This window comes from Salvelinus fontinalis, chromosome 30, assembly GCF_029448725.1.
Source record: "Salvelinus fontinalis isolate EN_2023a chromosome 30, ASM2944872v1, whole genome shotgun sequence".
Taxonomy (NCBI): domain Eukaryota; kingdom Metazoa; phylum Chordata; class Actinopteri; order Salmoniformes; family Salmonidae; genus Salvelinus; species Salvelinus fontinalis.
This window is the reverse complement of record NC_074694.1, coordinates 28,934,550-28,951,163: the sequence shown is the minus strand read 5'-3', so window position 1 is coordinate 28,951,163 and position 16,614 is coordinate 28,934,550. Positions and strand designations below refer to the sequence as shown.

Sequence of the window (16,614 nt, the reverse complement as noted above, 5' to 3'; positions counted from 1 at the left end):
CCGCCACCATGGGGCACTGTGTTCACAACATTGACATCAGCAAACCACCCGACCCCACATCTGCCATCTGCCTTGTACAGTTGAAACCGGGATTTTTCCTGTGAAGAGCACACTTCTACAGTGTGCCACTGGCCATCAAAGTGAGCATTTGCCCAATGAAGTCAGTTACGACGCTGAATTGCAGTCAGGTCAAGACCATGGTGAGGACGATGAGCACGCAGATGAGCTTCCCTGAGATGGTTTCTGACAGTTCGTACAGAAATTCTTCGGTTGTGCAAACCCACAGTTTCATTTATTGTCCTGGTGGCTGGTCTTAGGTTAAGAAGACAGACGTGAAGGTCCTGGGCTGGCGTGGCTACACGTGGTCTGCGGATGTGTGGCCGGTTGGACATACTGCCAAGTCCTCTAAAACGACGTTGGAGGTGGCTTATTGTAGAGAAATGATCATTCAATTATCTGGCAACAACTCTGGTGGACATTCCTGCAATCAGCATGCCAATTGCACGCTGCCTCAACACTTAAGTTACAAGCTTGGCACGCCTCTTTTTGGGGAGTTTCTCCCATTCTTTTCTGTAGATCCTCTGAAGCTCTGTCAGGTTGGATGGGGAGCGTCACTGCACAACTATTTTCAGGTCTCTCCAGAGATTTTCGATCGGGTTCAAGTCTGGGCTCTAGCTGGGCCACCCAAGAACATTCAAAGACTAGTTCAATATTGGTTTCATCAGACCAGAGAATCTTGTTTCTCATGGTCTGAGAGTCCTGCTACGGCTAGACGTTGATCAACAACCAACAACATCCGGTGAAATTGCACAGCGCGAAATTCAAATTAAATTATTAGAAATATTTAACTTTCATAAAATCACAAGTGCAATACACCAAATTAAAGCTTAACTTCTTGTTAATCCAGCCACCGTGTCAGATTTCAAAAAGGCTTTACGGCGAAAGCAAACAATGCGATTATCTGAGGACACAAAACTCAGAAATAACGATATAATTCATGCCTTACTTTTGAAGATCTTCTTCTGTTGGCACTCCAAAATGTCCCATAGACATCACAAATGGTCCTTTTGTTTCGATAAATTCCGTCATTATATCCCCAAAATGTCAATTTATTTGGCGTGTTTGATTCAGAAAAACACCGGTTCCAACTCGCCCAACATGACTACAAATTATCTTCAAAGTTACCTGTAAACTTGGTCCAAACATTTCAAACAACTTTCCTAATTCAACTTTAGATATTTTAAAACGTAAAAATCGATAAAATTTAAGACGGAATATACTGTGTTCAATAGCGGATAAAATGAAAGTGGAGCGAGCCCCAGGTCGCACGCCCCAAACAAAACATTCCACTAGGCTCGACACCAAGAAAGGAAAGGGCTACTTCTTCATTACTCAAAAGAAAAACATCAACCAATTTCTAAAGACTGTTGACATCCAGTGGAAGCCATAGGAACTGCAACCAGATGCCTCAGAAATCTAGATTCCCATGGAAAACCAATTGAAAACACAGTCACCCCAAAAACAAATATTTCCTTGATGGTTTGTCCTCGGGGTTTTGCCTGCCAAATAAGTTCTGTTATACTCACAGACATCATTCTAACAGTTTTAGAAACTTTAGAGTGTTTTCTATCCAAATCTACCAATTATATGCATATCCTAGCTTCTGGGCCTGAGTAGCAGGCAGTTTACTTTGGGCACGCTTTTCATCCGGACGTGAAAATAGTGCCCCCTAGCCCGAAGAGGATTTATTAATTAAGTGACTTTTGGCAAACTCCAAGTGAGCTATCATGGGCCTTTTCCTGAGGAGGGGCTTGAGGGGAGGGGCTGTCTGGCCACTCTACCATTGATTGGTGGAGTACAGAGATGGTTGTCCTTCTGAATGGTTCTCCCATTTCCACAGAGGAACTCCGGAGTTCTGTCAGAGTGACCATTGGGTTCTTGGTCTCCTCCCTGAACAAAGGCCCTTTCCCTCGATTGCTCAGTTTGGCCAGCTCTAGGAAGAGTTTCGGTGGTTCCAAACTACTTCCATTTAAGAATGATGGAGGCCACTGTGATCTTGGGGACCTTCAATACTGCAGAAATGTTTTGTGACTCTTCCCCAGATCTGTGCGTCGACACAGTCCTGTCTCAGAGCTCTTTCGATCTCATGGTTTGGTTTTTGCTCTGCCATGCACTGTCAACTGTGGGACCTTATATAGACAGGTGTGTGCCTTTCCAAATCATGTCCAATCAATTGAATTTACCACAGGTGGATTCCAATCAAGTTGTTGAAACATCTCAAGGATCATCAATGGAAACAGGATGCAACTGAGCTCAATTTCGAGTCTCCATAGCAAAGGGTCTGAATACTTATGTAAATAAGGTATTTTATTTGTATTTTATTTTATTTGTGGCGAAAAATCTAAAAACCTGTTTTTGCTTTGTCATTATGGGGTGTTGTGTGTAGATTGATCTGGGAAATAATCTAGTTTTAATAAAGCCTGTAACAAAACAAAATGTGGAAAAAGTCAAGGGGCCTGAATACTTTCCTAATGCACTGTATATGATTGCGGCAGACCCTGGGGGGCTGTGCTGTTGAAGTGGCTCCAGGAGAACGGAAGCAGGCCCCCAGGAGTGGTGAACGGAAGCAGGCTCCGCTGTAAACTGAGGACCAGGTGGAAGTCAGTTTACCTAGGAGAGGGAAGGAGAGAGAGAGAATTAAAAGTGCCAATTTGTTTTACTTGAATGTTATTCTAGTATTGTGATGCACTGTACGACTGTAAATTGTGCCATCATGTTCCGTTTGATATTCTTATTTTATGAGTGAGTGAATGAATGTCTGGACTGGGCATGGTGATATTTGAACTCCGACCTTTTCAGCCTCAGGTCGTTGCGACAGCAGATGGTTTTACAGGAATGGCCCTTGGAGTACGGGTCTTTCCTGTAGTCTGGAGACACAGTTCAAAAGCACTGAGTTCAGAAGTTAGAACAGCAGACATGACAATACAGTACATGCACTCAGCTAAATGATCCATCTTCCTCGTGAGGTTGAATAATTGAATCTCTATCTGAATTCTCATTCTAATTATAGGGATAGTTTGAGCAGACCGGAATGAAAGGCTAGTTTTTTACAGACAGATTACAGCTGCAGCAAAAGCCTACAGACACTACAGGCCTGGTGTTGCCTGCATCTGCCTAAGTATAAATGGACTAGCGTTACCAACCCAAGTCTGATAAAAAATCATATACTGTAGCAGCACTCACTGTTGTATCTCATGATGTGCTTGAGGGAGGCGAGGTCTTTAACCCTGGCCTGGTCCCTAAGGAAGATCTTGGCTCATGGACAGAGATCGTAGGAGAAGTCCTCTCCATGCTTCCTCCACATCACCCCATAGCCACTCTGGTTGTAGATGTCTTCATGGAAGGGCACGTTGTAGGATGGTCAGTAGTCTAGTGGAGGGACCAGGGGAAAGGCAATAATAATGTAGAAAGGGTGAAGTAGGGACATATCAGATGCTGAAAGACAGATTGATTAATTGACAGATGTATTCATTTATGTCATACAACTATTGGTACCCAGCTGACATGGGCTTATAGGACACTATTATTTCTTGAAGTAATATGCACACAAAACGTTGTTTTACGATATAAATGCATAGGTAAGAATCATGGCATGTACAGCTGCAATTTAATCACATTTATACAAACAATACATTTCTCCTACTCCCCAGGCTTAGAAATTAAATTGAGCAACATATCAGTTTGCCATTCATATAATTAAATTTGGGAGAAGCAGATGAAGTTCATTCCAAGAAGATTTTATTAATCCCAGAGGGTCAATTAGCATGGCATAAAACCCATCAGATACCACCAGTTTAGCTTTATATAATTCCAAGGACTGACATGACTGTCTTTTACCCTGTCGCAGGGCCTGTGTCTGGTCAGAGTGTAGCGTCAGCCCTGGTATCTACTACACCACTGTCTGAGCCCCGGCCCTTATATTCCCCACCAACGACACCCTGCTCGGGGTCAAACACTGGTTGTTATAGGTTTCTGAGGAGGGAGGGAGTGGGGGAGGGCAGGAGGGGAAATGTAATTGTGTTATTAGTTGTGGTAACTTGGTTTGTTGTTTATTATCTACTGGTTATTACAAGTCCTTGAAAGACAGAAGAATCTAGTCACCTCCTTAAATACAGCATGTAATGGCTTGGGACTGTGGGGAACACATGCACTACACAGGAGCATGCGGATACCCATAAAAAGTCAAAAGAGGGTATTTTGAATTAGGCACTGATGAGCAGAGTTCTCACATATATGATCATGTGCACATCTCAGGTGTCAGTCAGTGTATTTTCTGGTTATTTTAGGTTCCAGAAACAGAGAGGCTATGGCCAGTCAGTCCCCTCAGTGAGAACAAGCTGTACTGTTCCCCCTAAGCAACACGTTATGTTGTCTCCTGCTGCAGTGGCTCTATTAACAGAGACCGATTACAGTACACCACAGAGAACATGACAGCTCTGTCATCTGTGGTCAGGGCCTTAGGCGATACATCACAAATCTGGTCAGTACCGTACTCTACCATTTATCATACTATGCAACAATCAATTCAAGACAAACTATTTACAGTTATTACACAGAAATCATGTAATCATTAACATGTACAGTAGCACACAAATCACAAGATATATCCCCACACCTCCCCACACCACACCTAAACACAAGCTCATAGGTTATTCATGCATGTACAGGTTGTACATGAGGGGAGAAGAGGGCATGGAGGGGTAGGAGAGGGGAGAGGACATGTGGTCGTAATATAGCCTACCATCCCTTACACCATAGTGTAGGGAGAAGAGAAGGTGGGCTAATGGCAAGGACATATGTGGGGTGTAAAATTCCTAGCACCACATTGTAATTAAACATCTCATTATAATGTAGAAGGTTTCCGTCCCAAAGAGACTGTGGTAAGCCTGTGCACAGAAGGGCTTAGGAAAAGTGGAAAGAGGGATTCAATTCCTAGCACCCGGAGTGTATTTTAGTCCTTTTTAATGTAAAGTGTTTCTGCACTGAGAGTGAGATAACATTCCCTGCATAGCTCTAAAAATAGCACTTTTAAGCCACTTCAGTTTTAATGGTGGTGGGGCCTGTACGAGAATTTGTATGACAAGGAACAGGGACGATGGCAAATCTTTGATAACGACATCACTTAACCTCCTTGACTTGAAAATGAGAAACCAGGCTACCAGTTTATGCACCTTCCGGTGCAGTTGCATATACACTTAACAAAAATATAAATGCAACATGTAAAGTGTTGGTCCTATGTTTCATGTGCTGAAATAAAAGAGCCCAGAAATGTTCCATACGTACACAAAGCTTATTTGTCTCAAATTTTGTGCACAAATTTGTTTACATCCCTGTTACTGAAAATGTCTCCTTTGCCAAAATAATCCATCCACCTGACAAGTGGAACATATCAAGAAGCTGATTAAACAGCATGATCATTACATAGGTGCACCTTGTGCCGTGGACAATAAAAGGACACTAAAATGTGCAGTTTTGTCACACAACACAATGCCACAGATGTCTCTAGTTTTGAGGGAGCGTGCAATTGGCATGCTGACTGCAGGAATGTCCACCAAAGCTGTTCCCAGACCATGTGTTGTGTGGGCGAGCGGTTTGCTGATGTCAACGTTGTGAACATAGTGCCCCATGATAGCGTGGGGTTATGGTATGGGTAGGCATAAGCTATTGAAAATGAACACAATTGCATTTTATCAATGGCAATTTGAATGCACCGTGACGAAATCCTGTGGCCCATTGTCGTGCCATTCATCTGCCGCCATCACCTCACGTTTCAGCATGATAATGCACGGCCCCATATCGCAAGGATCTGTACAAAATTCCTGGAAGCTGAATATGTCCCAGTTGTTCCATGGTCAGAATACTTACCAGAAGTCACCCAATGAGCATGTTTGGGGTGCTCTGGATTAGAGGTCGACCGATTATGATTTTTCAACGCCGATACCGATACCGGTTATTGGAGGACCAAAAAAGCCGATACAGATTAATCTGCCGATTTTTAAAATGTATTTGTAATAATGATGTCACGCCCTGACCTTAGTTATCTTTGTTTTCTTTATTATTTTGGTTAGGTCAGGTTGTGACATGGGTGGTATGTGTGTTTTTGTCTTGTCTAGGGTTTTGGGTATGTCTAGGTGTGTGTGTGTAGTCTAGGCATTATGTAGGTCTATGGTGGCCTAGATTGGTTCCCAATCACAGGCAGCTGTTTATCGTTGTCTCTGATTGGGGATCCTATTTAGGTTGCCATTTTCCAGTTTGGTTTGTGGGTGATTGTCTATGTGATGTTGCATGTTTGCACTCAGTGTTATAGCGGTCACGTTCATTTTGTATTCTTTGTTAAGTGTTCTTCATTATTAAAAGGGAAGAATGTATTCTAATCACGCTGCGCCTTGGTCTCCTCACTACGACGTTCGTGACAAATGACAATTACAACAATACTGAATGAACACTTATTTTAACTTAATATAATACATCAACAAAATCAATTTAGCTCAAATAAATAATGAAACATGTTCAATTTGGTTTAAATAATGCAAAAACAAAGTGTGTGAGAAGAAAGTAAAAGTGCAATATGTGCCATGTAAGAAAGCTAACGTTTAAGTTCCTTGCTCAGAACATGAGAACATATGAAAGCTGGTGGTTCCTTTTAACATGAGTCTTCAATTTTCCGAGGTAAGAAGTTTTAGGTTGTAGTTATTATAGGAATTATAGGACTATTTCTCTCTATACCATTTGTATTTCATTAACCTTTGACTATTGGATGTTCTTATAGGCACTTTAGTATTGCCAGTGTAACAGTATAGCTTCCATCCCTCTCCTCGCTCCTACCTGGGCTCGAACCAGGAACACAACGACAACAGCCACCCTCGAAGCAGCATTACCCATGCAGAGCAAGGGGAATAACTACTCCAAGTCTCAGAGCGAGTGACGTTTGAAACGCTATTAGCGCGCACCCCGCTAACTAGCTAGACATTTCACATCGGTTACACCAGCCTAATCTCGGGAGTTGATAGGCTTGAAGCACAGCGAAGAGCTTCTGGCAAAACGCAGGAAAGTGCTGTTTGAATGAATGCTTACGAGCCTGCTGCTGCCTACCACCGCTCAGTCAGACTGCTCTATCAAATCATAGACTTAGTTATAACATAATAACACACAGAAATACGAGCCTTAGGTCATTAATATGGTCGAATCCGGAAACTATCATCTCGAAAACAAGACTTTTATTCTTTCAGTGAAATACGGAACCGTTCCGTATTTTATCTAACGGGGGGCATCCATAAGTCTAAATATTCCTGTTACATTGCACAACCTTCAATGTTATGTCATAATTACGTAAAATTCTGGCAAATTAGGCGGCCCAAACTGTTGCACATACACTGACTCTGCGTGCAATGAACGCAAGAGAAGTGACACAATTTCACCTGGTTAATATTGCCTGCTAACCTGGATTTATTTTAGCTAAATATGCAGGTTTAAAAATATATACTTCTGTGTATTGATTTTAAGAAAGGCATTGATGTTTATGGTTAAGTACACCTTGGAGCAACGATACGCACCGCATCGATTATATGCAACGCAGGACACGCTAGATAAACTAGTAATATCATCAACCATGTGTAGTTAACTAGTGATTATGATTGATTGATTGTTTTTTATAAGATTAATGCTAGCTAGCGACTTACCTTGGCTTCTACTGCATTCGCGTAACAGGCAGGCTCCTCGTGGAGTGCAATGTAATCAGGTGGTTAGAGCGTTGGACTAGTTAACTGTAAGGTTGCAAGATTGAATCCCCCGAGCTGACAAGGTAAAAAGCTGTCGTTCTGCCCCTGAACAAGGCAGTTAACGAACCGTTCCTAGGCCGTCATTGAAAATAAGAACGGGTTCTTAACTTCTCTAGGGTAGGGGGCAGCATTCGGAATTTTGTATGAAATGCATGCCCAAATTAAACTGCCTGCTTCTCAGGCCCAGAAGATATGATGTGGATATAACTGGTAGATTTGGATAGACAACACTCTAAAGTTTCCAAAACTGTTAAAATAGTGCATGTGAGTATAACAGAACTGATTTGGCAGGCGAAAACCTGTGAAAAATCCATTCAGGAAGTAGTTTTTTTGTTTTTGTTTTTGTAGTTTTCTATTCAATGCCATTACAGTATCCATTGACTTAGGACTCAAATTGCAGTTTCTATGCCTTCCACTAGATGTCAACAGTCTTTAGAAATTGTTTCAGGCTTGTATCCTGAAAAAATAGGAAGTAAGAGCAGTCTGAATGAGTGGACCTTAAAGTGTCACAGAGCTTTTTCATGCGCCCGACCGAGAGAGTGCCTTTCTTGTTTACCTTTTAAATTGACAACGTTATTGTCCGGTTCAAATATTATTGATTATTTAGGCTAAAAACAACCTGAGGATTGAATATAAACATCGTTTGACATGTTTCTATGAACTTTACGGATACAATTTGGATTTTTTTGTCTTCCTGTTTTGATTGCGTTTGAGCCTGTGGATTACTGAAGAAAACGCGCAAACAAAACTGAGGTTTTTGGATATAAAGAGACTTTATCGAACAAAAGGAACATTTATTGAGTAAATGAATGTCTGCTGAGTGCAACCATATGAAGATCATCAAAGGTAAGGGATTAATTTGATCTCTATTTCTGACTTATGTAACTCTTCTACTTGGCTGGTTACTGTTTGTAATGATTTGTCTAGTGGGCTATGTTCTCAAATAATCATACGGTATGCTTTCGCCATGAAGCATTTTTTAAATCTGACACCGTGGTTGGATTCACAAGAAGTTCATCTTTAAACCTATGTACTTTAAACCTCTACTCTGGATCAATGGGTACGACAGCGTGTTCTAGTTTCCGCCAATATCAAGCAACTTCGCACAGCCATTGAAGAGGAGTGGGACAACATACCACATGCCATAATTAACAGCCTGATCAACTCTATGCGAAGGAAATGTGTCACACTGCATGAAGCAAATGGTGATCACACTAGATACTAACTGGTTTTATGATCCACGCCCCTACCTTTAAAAAAAAAAACGAAAGGTACTGTATCTATGACCAACAGATGCATATCTGTATTTCCAGTATTTCTATTCATTAGGGATCCCCATTAGCTGCTGCCAAGGCCAAACACATTAAGGCACTTACATTACATATAAAACAAAAGATAAAACAGTATCTCATATAACATTATTACACCACTACATATCTACAATACAAAATGTATAATACCACCATACAACAATATTACAATGTGCATGTTTATAGAGTGTGTGTGCTAGCGCTTGTGTGCGTATGCTGTGTGTCTGTACTTTTGTGTGTGTCTCTTCACAGTCCCCGCTGTTCCATAAGGTGTATTTGTATCTGTTTTTTAAAATCTGATTCTACTGCTTGCATCAGTTACCTGATGTGGAATAGAGTTCCATGTAGTCATTGCTCTGTGTAGTACTGTTCGCCTCCCATTGTAACGTTTACTCCCGCTCCCCCTCTCCGTGGACCAACGTCGCCAGTTTTCATCATACGCACACCTGCCACCATCGTTACGTGCACCTGTACCTCATGACACTCAACTGGACTCCATCATCTTCCTGATTACATCCCCTATATCTGTCACTCCCTTTGGTTCTTTCCCCAGGCGTTATTGACTCTGTTTCTGTTTCATGTCTGTACGCTATTCGTGTTTATTGTGTTGTTCCATGTTTTATTTATTATTACATTTTCACTCCCTGTACTTGCTTCCCAACTCAGAGCGTACACGTTACACCCATAGTCTGTTCTGGACTTGGGGATTGTGAAGAGACCTCTGGTGGCTGGTCTTGTGGGGTATGCATGGTTGTCCGAGCTGTGTGCCAGTAGTTTAAACAGACAGCTATGTGCATTCAGCTTGTCAACACTTCTTACAAAAACAAGCAGTGATGAAGTCACTCTCCTTCACAATGAGCCATGAGAGATTGACATACATATCATTAATATTAGCTCTCTGTGTACTTTTAAGGGCCAGCCGTGCTGCCCTGTTCTGAGCCTATTGTAATTTATCTAAGTCCCTCTTTGTGGTACATGACCACACAATTGAACAGTCGTGTCGATTTAGTTGAGGCTTAGGGTTTAGTGAATGGTTGGTCCCAAATACAATGCCTCTAGTTTTTGAAAAATGTAGGACTAACTTATTCTTTGCCACCAATTCTGAAACTAACACCAGTGATTTCTTAAGTGTTGCAGTCATTTCAGTCGCTGTGTGCTAGTAAAAATTTAAAAAAGTATGGGACCTAGACAGCTGCCCTGGGGAATTCCTGATTCTACCTGGATTATGTTGGAGAGGCTTCGATTAAAGAACACCCTCATTGTTCTGTTAGACAAGTATCTCTTTAGCCACAATATAGCATGGGGTGTAAAGCCATAAGACATATGTTTTTCCAGCAACAGACTACGATCGATAACGTCAAAAGCAGCACTGAACTCTGACATAACAATCTTTTCATCATCAATTTCACTCAGCCAATCATCAGTAGCTTGTGTACGTGCTGTGCTTGTTGAATGTCCTTCCCTATAAGCGTGCTGAAAGTCTGTCGTCAATTTACTGTAAAATAGCATTGTATCTGGTTAACTTTTTAGGGATGGGGGCAGCATTTTCACTTTGGATGAATAGCGTGCCCAGAGTGAACTGCCTACTACTCTGTCCCAGATGCTAATATATGCATATTATTATTACTATTGGATATAAAACACTCTGAAGTTTATAAAACTGTTTGAATGATGTCTGTGAGTATAACAGAACTCATATGGCAGGCAAAAACCTTAGAAAAAATCCAAACAGGAAGTGAGAATTCTGAGGCTGGTCAATTTTCAACTCATCGCCTATTGAAAACACAGTAGGATATGGATCTGATTGCACTTCCTACGCCTTCCACTAGATGTCAACAGTCTGTAGAATGTTGAATGAAGCTTCTACTGTGATGTGGCGCCGGATTGGAGCTGTTTGAGTCAGTGTTCTGGCAGAGTGCCAGGTCCTGGCCACGCGCATTCCACATGATATCGACTTGCGTTCCATTACTTCTATAGACACAAAGGAATTCTCCGGTTGGAACGTTATTGAATATTTATGATAACAACATCCTAAAGATTGATTCTCTACTTAGTTTTCGACCTGTATTCTTTTTAAGTTTTCGTCCGACGTTCGCCTGGATCTGCGCGAGCGTTTGGATATGTGTACTAAACCTTCTAACAAAAGTAGCTACTTGAACATAAATAATGGACATTATCGAACAAAACAACAATTTATTGTGGAACTAGTATTCCTGGGAGTGCATTCTGATGAAGATCATCAAAGTTAAGGGAATATTTATGATGTAATTTCGTATTTCTGTTGACTCCAACATGGCGGAGAAATGTTGTTTCTCTCTGAGCACTGTCTCAGATTATTGCATGGTGTGCTTTTTTCGTAAAGCTTTTTTGAAACCTGACACAGCAGTTGCATTAAGAACAAGTGTATCTTTAATTCTATGTAAAACATGTATCTTTCATCAAAGTTTATGATGAGTATTTCTGTTATTTGATGTGGCTCTCTGCAATTTCTCCTGATATTTTGGAGGCATTTCTGAACATGGCGCCAATGTAAACTGAGATTTTTTTATATAAATATGCACGTTATCGAACAAAACATACATGTATTGTGTAACATGATGTCCTATGAGTGTCATCTGCTGAAGATCATCAAAGGTTAGTGATTAATTTTATCTCTATTTCTGCTTTTTGTGACTCCTATCTTTGGCTGGGAAAATGGCTGTGTTTTTTGGACTTGGCGGTGACCTAACATAATCATATGTTGTGTTTCGCTGTAAAACCTTTTTTAAATCGGACACGATGGGTAGATGTTTATCTTTCATTTGCTGTATTGGATGTGTGAAAGTTACATATTTCAAAAAAATATTTTTGACTTTCCCGCGCTTCCTTTTTCAGCGGAATGTTGTCAGGGGTTCCTCTAGCGGAACTCATGTCCTAGAAAGGTTAAACAATTTTTTCCAAAAGTTTACTACGGGTTGGTAACAGGCTGATTGGTCAGCTATTTGAGCCAGTAAAGGGGGCTTCACTATTCTTAGGTAGCGGAATGACTTTTGCTTCCCTCCATGCCTGAGGGCATACACTTCCTAGTAGGCTTAAATTAAAGCTATGGCAAATAGGAGTGACAGAATTTTCCGCCGTTATCGTCAGTAATTTTCCATCCAAGTTGTCAGACCCTGGTGGCTTGTCATTGTTGATAGACAGAAAAAAATAAGAATCACGTCTTCCACACTCACTTTATGAAATTCAAAAAGGACATTGGCTTTCATAATTTGGTCAGATACAGTTGAAGTCAGAAGTTTACATACACCTTAGCCAAATACATTTAATCTCAGTTTTTCACAATTCCTTATATTTAATCCTAGTAAAATATCCCTGTCTTAGGTCATTTAGGATCACCACTTTATTTTAAGAATGTGAAATATCAGAATAATAGTAGAGAGAATGATTTATTTCAGCTTTTATTTATTTCATCACATTCCCAGTGGGTCAGAAGTTTACATACACTCAATTAGTATTTGGTAGCATTGCCTTTAAATTGTTTAACTTGGGTTAAACGTTTCGATTAGCCTTCCACAAGCTCCCAACAATAAGTTGGATTTCGGCCCATTCCTCCTGACAGGCGGTGTAACTGACTCAGGTTTGTAGGCCTCCTTGCTTGCACATGCTATTTCAGTTCTGCCCCCACATTTTCTAAAGAATTGAGGTCAGGGCTTTGTGATGGCCACTCCAATACCTTGATTTTGTTGTCCTTAAGCCAATTGGCCACAACTTTGGAAGTATGCTTGAGGTCATTGTCCATTTGGAAGACCCGACCAAGCTTTAACTTCCTGACTCATGTCTTGAGATGTTGCTTCAATATATCCACATAATTTTCTCCCCTCATGATGCCATCTATTTTGTGAAGTGCACCAGTCCCTCCTGCAGCAAAGCACCACCACAACAGTATGCTGCCACCCAGTAGTGATGCTAGGCGGGCATTTAGTTTTACTTGCATTTAAGAGCAGTTGGAGGCCGCGGAAGGAGAGTTGTATGGCATTGAAGCTCGTCTGGAGGTTAGTTAACACAGTGTCCAAAGAAGGGCCAGAAGTATACAGAATGGTGTTGTCTGCGTGGAGGTGGATCAGAGAATCACCAGCCGCAAGAGCGACATCATTGATATATACAGAGAAAAGAGTCGGCCTGAGAATTGAACCCTGTGGCACCCCCTTAGAGACTGCCAGAGGTCCGGACAAGAGGCCCTCCGATTTGACACACTGAACTCTATCTTAGAAGTAGTTGGTGAACCAGGTGAGGCAGTCATTTGAGAAACCAAGGCTGTTGAGTCTGCTGATAAAAATGCGGTCATTGACAGTCGAAAGCCTTGGCCAGGTCGATGGATACGGCTGCACAGTATTGTCTTTTGTTGATGGCAATTATGATATTGTTTAGGACCTTGAGCGTGGCTGAGGTGCACCCATGACCAACTCGGAAACCAGATCGCATAGCGGAGAAGGTACGGTGGAATTCGAAATGGTCGGTGATCTGTTTGTTAACTTGGCTTTCAAAGACCTTAGAAAGGCAGGGTAGGATAGATATAGGTTCTGTAACAGTTTGGGTCTAGAGTGTCTCCCCCTTTGAAGAGGGGGATGACCTCGGCAGCTTTCCAATCTTTGGTGATCTCAGACAAAACGAAAGAGAGGTTGAACAGGCTAGTAATAGGGGTTGCAACAATTGTGGCGGATAATTTTAGAAAGAGAGGGTCCAGATTGTCTAGCCCAGCTGATTTGTAGGGGTCCAGATTTTGCAGCTCTTTCAGAACATCAGCTATCTGGATTTGGGTGAAGGAGAAATGGGGAAGGCTTGGGCAAGTTGCTGTGGGGGGTGCAGAGCTGTTGACCGGGTTAGGGGTAGCCAGGTTGAAAGCAAGGCCAGTCGTCAAAAAATGTTTTTTAAATTCTCGATAATCGTAGATTTATCGGTGGGGACAGTGTTTCCTAGTCTCAGTGCAGTGGGCAGCTGGGAGGAGGTGCTCTTATTTTCAATGGACTTTACAGTGTCCCAGAACTTTTTGGAGTTTGTGCTACTGGATGCAAATTTCTGTTTGAAAAAGCTAGCCTTTGATTTCTTAACTGCCTGTGTGTATTGGTTCCTAACTTCCCTGAAAAGTTGCATATCTCAGGGGATTTTCGATGCTAATGCAGTATGCCACAGGATGTTTTTGTGCTGGTCAAGGGCAGTCAGGTCTGGAGTGAACCAAGGGCTATATATGTTCCTGGTTCTAAAATTTTTGCATGGGGCATGCCTATTTAAGATGGTGAGGAAAACACTTTTAAAGAATAACCAGGCATCCTCTACTGACGGAATGAGGTCAATACCTTTCCAGGATACCCGGGCCCGATCGATTAGAATGGCCTGCTTGCTTAAGTGTTTTAGGCAGCGGTTGACTGTAATGAGGGGTGGTCGTTTGACCGCGTACTCATTACGGATGCAGGCAATAAGGCAGTGATCGCTGAGATCCTGGTTGAAGACAGCAGAGGTGTATTTAGAGGGTAGGTTGGTCAGGATGATATCTATGAGGTTGCCTGAGTTTACAGATTTGGGGTTGTACCTGGTAGGTTCCGTGATAATTTGGATGAGATTGAAGGCATCTATTTTAGATTGTAGGATGGCCGGTGTGTTAAGCATATACCAGTTTAGGTCACCTAACAATACAAACACTGAAGATAAATGGGGGGCAATTAATTCACATATGGTGTCCAGGGCACAGCTGGGGGCTGAGGGGCGTCTGTAACAAGCAGCAACAGTGAGAGACTTTTTTCTGGAAAGGTGGATTTTTAAAAGTAGAATCTCGAACTCTTTGGGCACAGACCTGGATAGCATGACAGAACTCTGCAGGCTATCTCTGCAGTAGATTGCAACTCTTTGGCAGTTCTATCTTGGCGGAAAATGTTATAGTTGGGGATGGCAATTTCAGAATTTTTGGTGGCCTTCCTAAGCCAGGATTCAAACACGGCTAGGACATCAGGGTTGGCGGAGTGTGCTAAAGCAGTGAAGAAAAAAAAAACGTAGGGAGGAGGCTTCTGATGTCAACATGCACGAAACCAAGGCTTTTACAGTTACAGAAGTCAACAAATGATATCGCCTGGGGAATAGGAGTGGAACTGGGGGCTACAGGGCCTGGGTTCACCAGAGGAACAGAGGAGGAGTAGGATAAGGGCACGGATAAAGGCTATAAGAACTGGTCGTCTAGTGCATTGGGGACAGAGAATAAAAGGAGCAGATTTCTGGGTGTGTTAGAATAGATTCAAGGCATAATGTACAGACAAGGGTATGGTTGGATGTGAGTACAGTGGAGGTAAACCTATGCGTTGCATAGGAGAGGTTGAGAGAGGTTTCTTCTCTGGAGTTATCAATTAACATAGGTGAGGTCTCTGCGTGTGTGTGGGATGGGATGAAATAGCTATCTAAGGCAATTTGAGTGGGACTGAGGGCTCTACAGTGAAATAAAGCAATTAAAACTAGCCAAGACAGCAGTAGACAAGGCATATTGACATTAGATAGAGGCATAAAGCAATCACAGATGTGGATCAGGAGAGCTAAGACAATAATGGGTAAATGGCGAAGAAAAGGCAGAAAGGTTAGATACATACAGAATCTGAGTTGGTTCAGAGTTTGTTTTGATATTTCAACCTGCATGTCCTCATCCCGTCTGGTGTGGGTGGACAAAATCAACATGTACATGTGGACTCATGTGTCCATGTGGTCTGTTCAGCATGCTACCCAAACCGGCTGTGGATATGGGAGAGGCAGGACTTGCACCTCCTACAGCATCACAAATATAGAACTGACTTATTTTTATCGGTTTGGTAAGCAGATGCTCCTTGGCGCGCACGAGCAGTGTGGGTGCAATGATTGAATAACTTGTGTACATTTATTTTGCAACACTTGCCGTGAGCGGTATGGTCAGCAATGAGGCTACATTAGAATACATTAGAATCATTATCATTAGAATCATTAAACTAAATTAGAATCATCAATTGATCCTTTGTAGGATGACTTTGGCTACACATTTCCAACTATAATCCTTGTAAATTTGACAAGATTTATAATGTGTAATGCAAGTAAATGTTTAATTTGCGATAAATCATCAATGTACGTTTTTAAGCTATTTGCTATGTTGATAATAAGCATTGTATTTAGTTGTTGACACGGCTTTGAACAATTCAATAGACAAAAAAGATTCACCCCAGATGGGACTCGAACCCACAATCCCTGGCTTAGGAGGCCAGTGCCTTATCCATTAGGCCACTGGGGCTAGTTGTGAAATGGGCGGGGTTAGGCCTTTATCAAAAGAATATTCGTGATAACCACGGGAAATATAGTAACAATGACGGGAACGACTTTTTGTATCGGATGATAAGTCTGTTGACAATCGAGTAATGACACACAGAAAACAATTTCTCGGGGAAAACAGTTCGATCGAAGCTTTCTGTAAACAACCACATAGT

At 41.8% G+C, this 16,614-nt stretch overlaps 1 non-coding gene across 1 annotated transcript; it reads right to left on the bottom strand.

The window, feature by feature from the left end:
- Nucleotides 1-16,348: 16,348 nt before the first annotated feature.
- On the bottom strand, nucleotides 16,349-16,421 carry trnar-ccu (transfer RNA arginine (anticodon CCU)). Its single transcript has one exon. It is a non-coding gene; the product is annotated as a tRNA-Arg (tRNA).
- Nucleotides 16,422-16,614: the final 193 nt, after the last annotated feature.